Source organism: Cetorhinus maximus, unplaced genomic scaffold, assembly GCF_964194155.1.
Source record: "Cetorhinus maximus unplaced genomic scaffold, sCetMax3.hap1.1 HAP1_SCAFFOLD_1513, whole genome shotgun sequence".
NCBI lineage: Eukaryota > Metazoa > Chordata > Chondrichthyes > Lamniformes > Cetorhinidae > Cetorhinus > Cetorhinus maximus.
The window spans coordinates 1-12,313 of NW_027597454.1; positions in this window are offsets into that span (position 1 = coordinate 1).

Below are 12,313 nucleotides of genomic sequence, written 5' to 3' on the forward strand. Positions count from 1 at the left end.
GATGTGTGGGAGGTGGGGTGGTTGGGGGTGGGGTGTGTGGGGTGGTTGGGGGGTGGGATGTGTGGGGGGTGGGATGTGGGATGGTTGGGGGGGTGGGATGTGTGGGTGGTTGGGGGGGTGGGATGTGTGGAGGGTGGGATGTGTGGGGGGTTGGGGGGTGGGATGTGTGGGGGGTTGGGGGTGGGGTGGTTGGGGGGTGGGATGTGTGGGGGGGTGGGATCTGGGGTGTTTGGGGGGTGGGAAGTGAGGGGGGTGGGATGTGGGGTGGTTGGGGGGTGGGTTGGATTTGGGGGAGGATGAGTGGTTGAGGGGAGTTTGCCTTAAAACATTGAATCCATCAACCTCTCCGAGTGGAGAAATCTTGGTTTATTTCCGATCTGTCTGCTCTCAACTGGAAAGGTAATATTTGGACCTGCTGACTATTTCCAATATCTCCCCTTTTCTTCCCCAATTTGCAGCAGCCTGTAGTCTCTTATTAAGAGAATGCAATGCGGCAATCTCACTGTAAACTCTCTGTGAATGGTCGAATGCAGAGGCTGTCTCAGTGAATCGAGGGCTATCCGGATACTGGGATTCACCCCAAACAGGCTGGTCCGACCTCTGTGTGTGGGGGGAGGGGGAGGAGGGGGCACATTTCCATTTTTTTCTCACTCAAGAGGCTAAACAGTAGATTTCGGAAAGATACATGAATTTCAAAAAAAGGTTGAGTATGAAGAAAGGAAACAACTTGCTGAGCAATAATAAAGCCACATCAAAGCAGTAAATTGCTAATTAAAAAAAGAGTAAACAATAAAAATGGCCATTGGAGTGTAAGGGGGTGAGAGAGTGCGTGTCTGGCTCACTCACAGCCTCAGGATCTTTACTTGCTCACCCAGGAGAGAGGATATGTTGGTGTGTGGGCATGAGGGTGACTGAGAGCCCTGATACTGGGGGTGAGCAAGACACATACACACACACACACACACACTCTCTCTCTCTCTCTCTCACACACACACAACTGTCTCTCTCTCTCTCTCTCTCTCTCTCTCACACACACACACACTCTCTCACACACATACACACACTCTCTCTCTCACACACTCTCTCACACACACTCTCTCTCTCACACACACACACTCTCTCTCACACACACACTCTCTCTCACACACATACACACACTCTCTCTCTCACACACTCTCTCACACACACACTCTCTCTCTCACACACACACACTCTCTCTCACACACACACACTCTCTCTCTCTCACACACATACACACACTCTCTCTCTCACACACTCTCTCACACACACACTCTCTCTCACACACACACACTCTCTCTCTCACACACACACACTCTCTCTCACACACACACTCTCTCACACACATACACACACACCCTCTCTCTCTCTCACACACACACACACCCTCTCACACACACACCCTCTCTCTCTCACACACACACACACACCCTCTCACACACACACCCTCTCTCTCTCACACAGACAAACACACCCTCTCTTACACATAGACACACACAGCCTCTCTCACACACAGACACACGCACACACTCACTCTCACGCACACAGGCAAACACACACCCCTCTCTCTCACACACAGACACATACACCTTCTCTCTCTCAAACACACAGACACACACACACCTTCTCTCTCAAACACACAGACTCACACACACCTCTCTCTCAAACACACACGCACCATCTCTCTCACACACAGACACACACACACAACCTCTCTCTCTCACACACAGACACACACCCTCTGTCTCTCACACAGAGATACACACACCCTCCCTCTCTCACACACAGACACACACCCCTCTCTCTCTCACACAGACTCACACCCTCTCTCTCTCACACACAGACACACACCCTCTCTCTCTCACACAGAGATACACACACCCTCTCTCACACACACACACACCCTCCCTCTCTCACACACAGACTCACACCCTCTCTCTCTCACACAAAGACACACACCCTCTCTCTCACACACACACCCACACACACCTTCCCTCTCTCACACACACACACACCCTCCCTCTCTCACACACAGACTCACACCCTCTCTCTCTCACACAGAGACACACACCCTCTCTCTCACACATAGACACACGCACACACCCACTCTCACACACACCCCCTCTAACACACTGACACACACATGCCTTCTCTCTCTCAAACACACAGACACACACACCCTCTCACACACAGACACACACACACCCTCTCTCTCTCACACACACACACCCTCGCTCTCTCTCTCACACACAGACATATGCACACACTCACTCCTCACACACACACAGGTGCACTCTCTCTCACATAGACACACTCTCTCTCTCTATCTCTAACACACACACACAGGCACACACACCTCTCTCTCACACACACACACTCTCAAACACACTCTCTCTCTTCCTCTCTCTATCTCACTCACCCTCACTCACTCACACCCTCTCTCTCACATACACACTCTCCCTCACACACACACACACACACTCTCCCTCTTTCTCCCTCTCTATTTCTCTCTCTCTCTCTCACTCACACACACACACACACACAAACACACACACTCCCTCTCTCTCCTCACACACATTCTCCCTCTTTCTCTGTTTCACATACATTCCCTCTCTCTCTCTCACACACTCTCTGCGTGGTACTGAGCCTCTTCGCTCCGCCACTCACCAACATGGGCCCCATGGCATTTTTTCCCCAAACGCCTGGGCTCCACAACCTGCCCTTCTCTCCCCAGGCCCAACAGCCTGTCCTCCTCTCTCCCCAGGCCCAACAGCCTGTCCTCCTCTCTCCCCAGGCCCAACAGCCTGTCCTCCTCTCTCCCCAGGCCCAACAGCCTGTCCTCCTCTCTCCCCAGGCCCAACAGCCTGTCCTCCTCTCTCCCCAGGTCCAACAGCCTGTCCTCCTCTCCCCCCAGGCCCAACAGCCTGTCCTCCTCTCTCCCCAGGTCCAACAGCCTGTCCTCCTCTCCCCCCAGGCCCACAGCCTGTTCTCCTCTCCCCCCAGGCCCAACAGCCTGTCTTCCTCTCTCCCCAGGCCCAATAGCCTGTCTTCCTCTCTCCCCAGGCCCAACAGCCTGTCCTCCTCTCTCCCCAGGCCCAACAGCCTGTCCTCCTCTCCCCCCAGGCCCAACAGCCTGTCCTCCTCTCTCCCCAGGTCCAACAGCCTGTCCTCCTCTCCCCCCAGGTCCAACAGCCTGTCCTCCTCTCTCCCCAGGTCCAACAGCCTGTCCTCCTCTCCCCCCAGGCCCAACAGCCTGTCCTCCTCTCCCCCCAGGCCCAACAGCCTGTCTTCCTCTCTCCCCAGGCCCAACAGCTTGTCTTCCTCTCTCCCCAGGCCCAACAGCCTGTCCTCCTCTCCCCCCAGGCCCAACAGCCTGTCTTCCTCTCTCCCCAGGCCCAACAGCCTGTCTTCCTCTCTCCCCAGGCCCAACAGCCTGTCCTCCTCTCCCCCCAGGCCCAACAGCTTGTCTTCATCTCCCCCCAGGCCCCGCAGCCTCTCACTCTCTTCCCAGTATCCAGGCCCCTCACTCTCTCTCCCTCCCCAGGCTCCACAATCCCTCTCTCTCTCTCTCTCTCCCCAGGCCCTGCAGCCTCTCTCTCTCTCCCTGGGCTCCGCAAACTCTCTCTCTCTCCGCGGGCCCTGCAGCAAGTGCACTACCTGCCCCTCCTCCCCCCAGGCACCGCAGCTTTGGGGCTATAATCCGGCCTGCAGGCCACAGGTTGGACAAGCTTGATCCAAAACGTTCAACTTTTATATTGTTTTTATTAATTCCCGGGATCTGGGCTGGGTCAGCGTTTATTGCCCATCCCTAATTGCCCTTGAGAAGGTGGTGGTGAGCTGCCTTCTTGAACTGCTGCAGTCCATGTGGTGTAGGTACACCCACAGTGCTGTTAGGGAGGTTGCTCCAGGACTTTGACCCAGTGACAGTGAAGGAACGGTGATATATTTCCAAGTCCGGATAGTGTGAGGCTTGGAGGGGAACTTCCAGGCAGTGGTGTTCCCATGTGTCTGCTGCCCTTGTTCATCAGCAGTCGAGGGTTTGGAAGGTGCTGTTTAAGGAGCCTTGGTGAATTCCTGCAGTACATCCTGTAGATGGTACACACTGCTGCTACTGTGTGTCAGTGGTGGAGGGAGTGAATGTTGAAGGTGGTGTGTGGGGTGCCGATACATTACGCTGAGAAAGACTTGCATTTATGTAGCACCTTTCATGACGTTAGGATCTATCAAAGTGCTTTAGAACCAATGAAGTAAGTTTGAAGGATGGTCACTGCTGTCAGGGTGGGAACGCAGCAGCTGATTGGTGCACAGCAAGCTCCCACAAATAGCAGTGTGACAATGTTCAGACTGTTTGTTTTTACTGATGTTGGGTTGAGGGATAAATATTGGTCCAGGGCAGAGCGGCGGACTCCCCTGCTCTTATTCAAATGGTGCTGCAAGGTCTTTTGTGGGCAGGTGGGGCCATGCTTAGCATTTAGCCCACAGGCCAGCACCTCCGACAGTGCAGCACCCCATCAGCACTCGTGTAGCTTTTACAGTCAGGCCCCTGGGATACGGCTCAAACCCACCACCTCGGGCTCGGAGGCCAATGCGGCAGCCAGCGAGCCACAGGTGACCCTGGCCTATTGCTTCCTCACCCCCCACTGGACGGAGTGAGTGAAGGTCCCGGGATGGTGTGACATTGGTGTAAAGGTTTGCCAGATGTCGGCAGGAAACTGGGGGCAGCGGTCTCGCCGCTAATCCACAGGAGTGAGTCCTCCCCGGGGAGAATCGGGAGACCCTCTCCGTCTCTGGGAGGGTGCCGGATAAGAACGTTCCCGATGTCGCTTCCTGGGAGCTGCCAGTTCGGGGTCAGCTCTTGAAATTTTGGAATTTTGCAAGGCTGCCCAGCTGAGGACTGAGGGACACTGATAAATACACCGAGAGATTTTTTTATTTTCTGCTGGGAGAGGGTTTTGAATGAATATTTCCCTCTCTGTGTCATCAGCCCCATCCAGTCACGTTCCCCATCCAGTCACGTTCCCCATCCAGTCACGTTCCCCATCCAGTCACGTTCCCCATCCAGTCACGTTCCCCATCCAGTCACGTTCCCCATCCAGTCACGTTCCCCATCCAGTCACGTTCCCCATCCAGTCACGTTCCCCATCCCCTGTGGCTTCGGAGCGCCTGCTGCCATCTATAGGCTGAAACATGGCATTGCTCCTCCCTGCTCGCTTGGTGACTCAACAACAACTTAAACTTAAATAAAAGCAAAAATACTGCAGATGCTGGAAATCCATAACAAAAATAAAAATACCAGGAAAAACTCAGCAGGTCTGGCAGCATCTGCGGAGAGGAACACAGTTAACATTTCGAGTCCGAATGACTCTTCAACAGAGCTAATTAAAAATAGAAAAGAGGTGAAATACAAGCTGGTTTAAGGGGGGGTGGGACAGGTAGAGCTGGATAGAGGGTCAGTGATAGGTGGAGATAACCAAAAGATGTCACAGACAAAAGGACCAAGAGGTGTTGAAGGTGGAGATATTAGCAAACACCTTATTTAGCACCTTTAAGATAGTGAAGCCTCCCAAGGCGCCTCACAGGAACATTATCAAATAAAGTACGATACTGAGTCACAGGAGGAGCTATTAGGCTGTAAGGTGACCAACAGGTCGGTCAAAGAGGTAGGCATTAAGGAATGACTTAAAGAGGGGAAGTGAGGCAGAGGGGTTTAGGGAGGGAATATTCCAGAGCTTGGGGCTCAGGCAGCTGAAGGCACGGCCACCAACGCAGGTACCTCGGAGGGTTGCAGGGCTGGAGGAGGTTGCAGAGATAGGGAGGGGCGAGGACATGGTGGGGGGTGGGGGGGATTCGAAAACAAGGATGGGAATTTTAACATCGAGACGATTCTTGACTGGGAGCCAATGGCGGTCAGTGAACACAGGGATGAGAGGGAGACGGGACTTGCTGTGAGTTAAGATGAGGGAAGGTTTTAAAGGGAGTCTTGGCGATGGAGAGGGAGGTGGAGAGGGTCAGAGGAGGTAATTCCAGAGCTTAGGGTCTGGAGAGTCGGGGGGGGTGTGAGGTGGGGAGTGGGATAGTCAGGGGGTGTGAGGTGGGGAGTGGGAGAGTCGGGGGGTGTGAGGTGGGGAGTGGGAGAGTCGGGGGGTGTGAGGTGGGGAGTGGGAGAGTCGGGGGGTGTGAGGTGGGGAGTGGGGTAGTCAAGGGGTGTGAGGTGGGGAGTGCGAGAGTCGGGGGGCGTGAGGTGGGGAGTGGGAGCGTCGGGGGGCGTGAGGTGGGGAGTGGGAGAGTCGGGGGGTGTGAGCTGGGGAGTGGGATAGTCAGGGGGTGTGAGGTGGGGAATTGGAGAGTCGGGGGGAGTGAGGTGGGGAGTGGGAGAGTCGGGGGGAGTGAGGTGGGGAATTGGAGAGTCGGGGGGAGTGAGGTGGGGAATTGGAGAGTCGGGGGGAGTGAGGTAGGGAATTGGAGAGTCGGGGCGTGTGAGGTGGGGAATTGGAGAGTCGGGGGGTGTGAGAGTGGGAGTGGGAGAGTCGGGGCGAGTGAGGTGGGGACTGGGAGAGTCGGGGGGAGTGAGGTGGGGAGTGGGAGAGTCGAGGGGTGTGAGGTGGAGAGTGGGAGAGTCGAGGGGTGTGAGGTTGGGAGTGGGATAGTCGGGTGGTGTGAGGTGGGGAGTGGGAGAGTCGGGGGGAGTGAGGTGGGGAATTGGAGAGTCGGGGGGAGTGAGGTGGGGAATTGGAGAGTCGGGGGGAGTGAGGTAGGGAATTGGAGAGTCGGGGCGTGTGAGGTGGGGAATTGGAGAGTCGGGGGGTGTGAGAGTGGGGGTGGGAGAGTCGGGGCGAGTGAGGTGGGGAGTGGGAGAGTCGGGCGGAGTGAGCTGGGGAGTGGGATAGTCGGGGGGAGTGAGGTGGGGAGTGGGAGAGTCGGGGGGAGTGAGGTGGGGAGTGGGAGAGTCGGAGAGAGTGAGGAGGGGAGTGGGATAGTCGGAAGGAGTGAGGTGGGGAGTGGGATAGTCGGGGGGTGTGAGGTGGGGAGTGGGAGAGTCGAGGGGTGTGAGGTTGGGAGTGGGATAGTCGGGTGGTGTGAGGTGGGGAGTGGGAGAGTCGGGGGGAGTGAGGTGGGGAATTGGAGAGTCGGGGGGAGTGAGGTGGGGAATTGGAGAGTCGGGGGGAGTGAGGTAGGGAATTGGAGAGTCGGGGCGTGTGAGGTGGGGAATTGGAGAGTCGGGGGGTGTGAGAGTGGGGGTGGGAGAGTCGGGGCGAGTGAGGTGGGGAGTGGGAGAGTCGGGCGGAGTGAGCTGGGGAGTGGGATAGTCGGGGGGAGTGAGGTGGGGAGTGGGAGAGTCGGGGGGAGTGAGGTGGGGAGTGGGAGAGTCGGAGAGAGTGAGGAGGGGAGTGGGATAGTCGGAAGGAGTGAGGTGGGGAGTGGGATAGTCGGGGGGTGTGAGGTGGGGAGTGGGAGAGTCGGGGGGTGTGTGGTGGGGAGTGGGATAGTCGGGGCTATAGGAACTGTAGGAGCTGAAAGGCCTATTCACCATGTTGGTGTTTCTCACTGTCTGATCGTTGATCATGGGGGGAGTGGCGGGAGGGGTGGGGGATTGGGACATGGAGATGGGCTCTTACCCCCTTTTTTCCGATGCCTCAAACATAAACCCCCATCCTCACGCCTCACCCCTCACCCCCCACAGCGCCCCACACACTGCCCACCTCTCCCCCCAACACACTGCCCACCTCTCCCCCCAACACACTGCCACCTCTCCCCCAACACACTGCCCACCACTCCCCCAACACACTGCCCACCTCACCCAACACACTGCCCACCTCTCCACCCAACACACTGCCCACCTCTCCCCCCAACATACTGCCCACCTCTCCACCCAACACATTGCCCACCTCTCCTCCAACACACTGCCCACCACTCCCCCAACACACTGCCAACCTCACCCAACACACTGCCCACCTCTCCACCCAACACACTGCCCACCTCTCCCAACACACTGCCCACCGCTGCCCCCCCAACACACTGCCCACCTCCCCCAACAAACTGCCCACCTCCCCCAACACACTGCCCACCTCCCCCAACACACTGCCCACCTCCCCCAACACACTGCCCACCGCTCCCCCAACACACTGCCCACCTCTCCCCCAACACACTGCCCACCACTCCCCCAACACACTGCCCACCTCAACCCCCAACACACTGCCCACCTCTACCCCCAACACACTGCCCACCTCTCCCCACAACACACTGCCCACCACTCACCCCAACACACTGCCCACCACTCACCCCAACACACTGCCCACCTCTCCCCCAACACACTCCCCACCACCCCCCAACACACTGCCCACCTCTCACCCCAACACACTGCCCACCTCTCCCCCAACACACTCCCCACCACCCCACAACACACTGCCCACCACCCCCCAACACACTGCCCACCGCTCCCCCCCCAACACACGGCCCATCTCTACCCCCACAACACACTGCCCACCTCTCCCGCAACACACTGCCCACCACTCCCCCCAACACACTGCCCACCTCCCCTCAACACACTGCCCACCTCTCCCCCCCAACACACTGCCCACCTCTCCCCCAACACACTGCCCACCTCCCCTCAACACACTGCCCACCTCTCCCCCCAACACACTGCCCACCTCTCCCTCAACACACTGCTCAACACTCCCCCCAACACACTGCCCACCTCTCCCTCAACACACTGCTCAACACTCCCCCCAACACAGTGCCCACCTCTGCCAACACGCAGCCCACCTCTCCCCTAACACACTGCACACCTCCCCCCAACGCACTGCCCACCTCCCCCCAACACACTGACCATCTACCACCCCAACACACTGCCCACCACTCTCCTCAACACACTGCCCACCTCTCCCCCCCAACACACTGCCCACCGCCCTCCAACACACTGCCCACCTCTCCCCCAACACACTGCCAACCTCTCCCACCAACACACTGCACACCTCTCCCCCCAACACACTGCCCACCTCTCCCCCCAACCCACTGCCCACCTCTACACCGCAACACACTGCCCACCTCTCCCCCCAACACACTGCCCACCTCTCCTCCAACACACTGCCCACCTCTCCCCCCAACCCACTGCCCACCTCTACACCCCAACACACTGCCCACCTCTCCCCCCAACACACTGCCCACCTCTCCCCCAACACACTGCCCACCTCTCCCCCAACACACTGCCCACCTCTACACCCCAACACACTGCCCACCTCTCCCCCCAACACACAGCCCACCGCTGCCCCCCCAACACACTGCCCCACTCCCCCCAACACACTGCCCACCACTCCCTCAACACACTGCCCACCACTCCCCCAACACACTGCCCACCACTCCACAACACACTGCCCACCAATCACTCAACACACTGCCCAACCCTCCCCCGAACACACTGCCCACCGCTCCCTCCAACACACTGCCCACCACTCCCCCAACACACTGCCCACCTCTACCCCAACACACTGCCCACCTCTCCCCCCAACACACTGCCCACCACACCCACCAACACACTGCACACCTCTCCCCCCAACACACTGCCCACCTATCCCCCCAAAACACTGCCCACCTCCCACCAACACACTATCCACCAATCCCCCATCACACTGCCCACCACTCCCCCAACACACTGCCCACCTCTCCCCTGAACACATTGCTCAACGCTCCCCCAACAGACTGCCCACCAACCACTCAACACACTGCCCATCCCCCCGAACACACTGCCCACCTCTCCCCACACACACTGCCCATCACACCCTCAACACACTGCCCACCACACCCCCCAACACACTGCCCACCCCACCCCCAATTACTGCCCACCTCTCCACCCAACACACTGCCCACTGCTCCCCCCAACACACTGCCCAATGCTCCCCCCAACACTCTGCCCACCACTCCCCCAACACACTGCTCTCCACTCCCCCAACACACTGCCCACCGCTCCCCCAACTCCTTGCACACCTCTCATCCCAACACACTGCCCACCTCCCGCCCAACACACTGCCCACCTCTGCCCCAACACACTGCCCACCGCTCCCCCAACTCCTTGCCAACCTCTCATCCCCACACACTGCTCACCACTCCCCCCAACACACTGCCCACCACTCCCCCCAACACACTGCCCACCTCCCCCCCAACACACTGCCCACCTCCCCCCAACACACTGCCCACCTCCCCCCATCACACTGAACACCTCTCCCCCCAACACACTGCTCACCACTCTCCTCAACACACTGCCCACCTCCCCACAACACACTGCCCACCTCCCCCCAACACACTGCCCACATCTGCCCCCCAACACACAGCCCACCTCTCCCCCAACAGACTGCCCACCTCTTCCCCAACCACTGCCCACCTCTCCCCCCAACACACTGCCCACCTCTCCCCAACACACTGCCCACCTCTCCCCCAACACACTGCCCACCTCTCCCACCCAACCCACTGCCCACCTCTCCCCCCAACAAACTGCCCACCAATCCCCCAACACACTGCCCACCTCTCCCCCAACACACTGCCCACCTCTCTCCTGCCAACACACTGCCCACCTCTGCCCTGCCAACACACTGCCCACCTCTCCCCCCAACACACTGCCCACCGCTCCCCACAACACACTGCCAACTTCTCCTCCCAACACACTGCCCACCTCTCTCCCCAACACACTGCCCACCTCCCACCAACACACTATCCACCAATACCCCAACACACTGCCCACCACTCACCCCATCACACTGCACACCACTCCCCCAACACACTGCCCATCTCTCCCCTGAACACGTTGCTCAACGCTCCCCCAACAGACTGCCCATCAATCACTCAACACACTGCCCACCCCCCCGAACACACTGCCCACCTCTCCCCACACACACTGCCCACCACACCCCAAACACACTGCCCACCACACCCCCCAACACACTGCACACCTCTCCCCCCAACACACTGCTCACCTCCCGCCCAACACACTGCCCACCTCTCCCGCAACACACTGCCCACCGCTCCCCCAACTCCTTGACAACCTCTCATCCCCACACACTGCTCACCACTCCCCCCAAGACACTGCCCACCACTCCCCCCAACACACTGCCCACCTCTCCCCCCAACACACTGCCCACCACTCCACGCACACACTGCTCTCCACTCCCCAACACACATTTCCACCTCTCCCCCTAACACACTGCCCACCAAACCCCCAACACCCTGCCCACCTCTCTCCCCAACACACTGCCCACCTCTTTCTCCAACACACTGCCCACCTCTCCCCCCAACACACTGCCCACCACTCCCCTAAAATCCTGCCCACCTCATTCCCCAACACACTGCCCACCTCTCTCTCCAAACACTGACCACCTCTCCCCGAACACACTGCCCACCTCCCCCCAACACACTGCCCACCTCCCCCCAACACACTGCCCACCTCCCCCCAACACACTGCCCACCGCTCCCCCCCAACACACTGCCCACCTCTCCCCCAACACACTGCCCACCTCTCCCCCGCCAACACACTGCCCACCTCTCCCCCCAACACACTGCCCACCTCTGCCCCGCCAACACACTGCCCATCTCTCCCCCCAACACACTGCCCACTGCTCCCCCCAACACACTGCCAACCTCTCCCCCGAACACACTGCCCACCATTCCCCCCAACACATTGCCCACCACCTCCCCGAACGCACTGTCCAACTCTCCCCCCAGCTCACTGCCCACCACTCCCCAAACACATTGCCCACCACTCCCCCAACACACAGCCATCCTATCCCCCAACACACTGCCCACCACTCCCCCCAACACACTGCCCACGTCACTCCCCCCAGCACACTGCTGACCGCTCCCCCCAACACACTGCCCACATCCCCCAACACACTGCCCACCTCTCCCCCCCAACACACTGCCCACATCCCCCAACACACTGCCCACCTCCCCCAACACACTGCCCATCTCTCCCCCCAACAAACTGCCCACAAATCCCCCAATGCACTGCCCACCACTCCCTCAACACACTGCCCACCTCTACACCCCAACACACTACCCACCTCTCCCCCCATCACACTGCCCATCTCTCCCCCAACACACTGCCCACCAATCACTCAACACACTGCCCACCACTCCCCCAACACACTGCCCACCTCTACCCCAACACACTGCCCACCTCTCCCCCCAACACACTGCCCACCACACCCACCAACACACTGCACACCTCTCCCCCCAACACACTGCCCACCTCTCCCCCCAACACACTGCCCACCTCCCACCAACACACTGCCCACCACACCCCCCAACA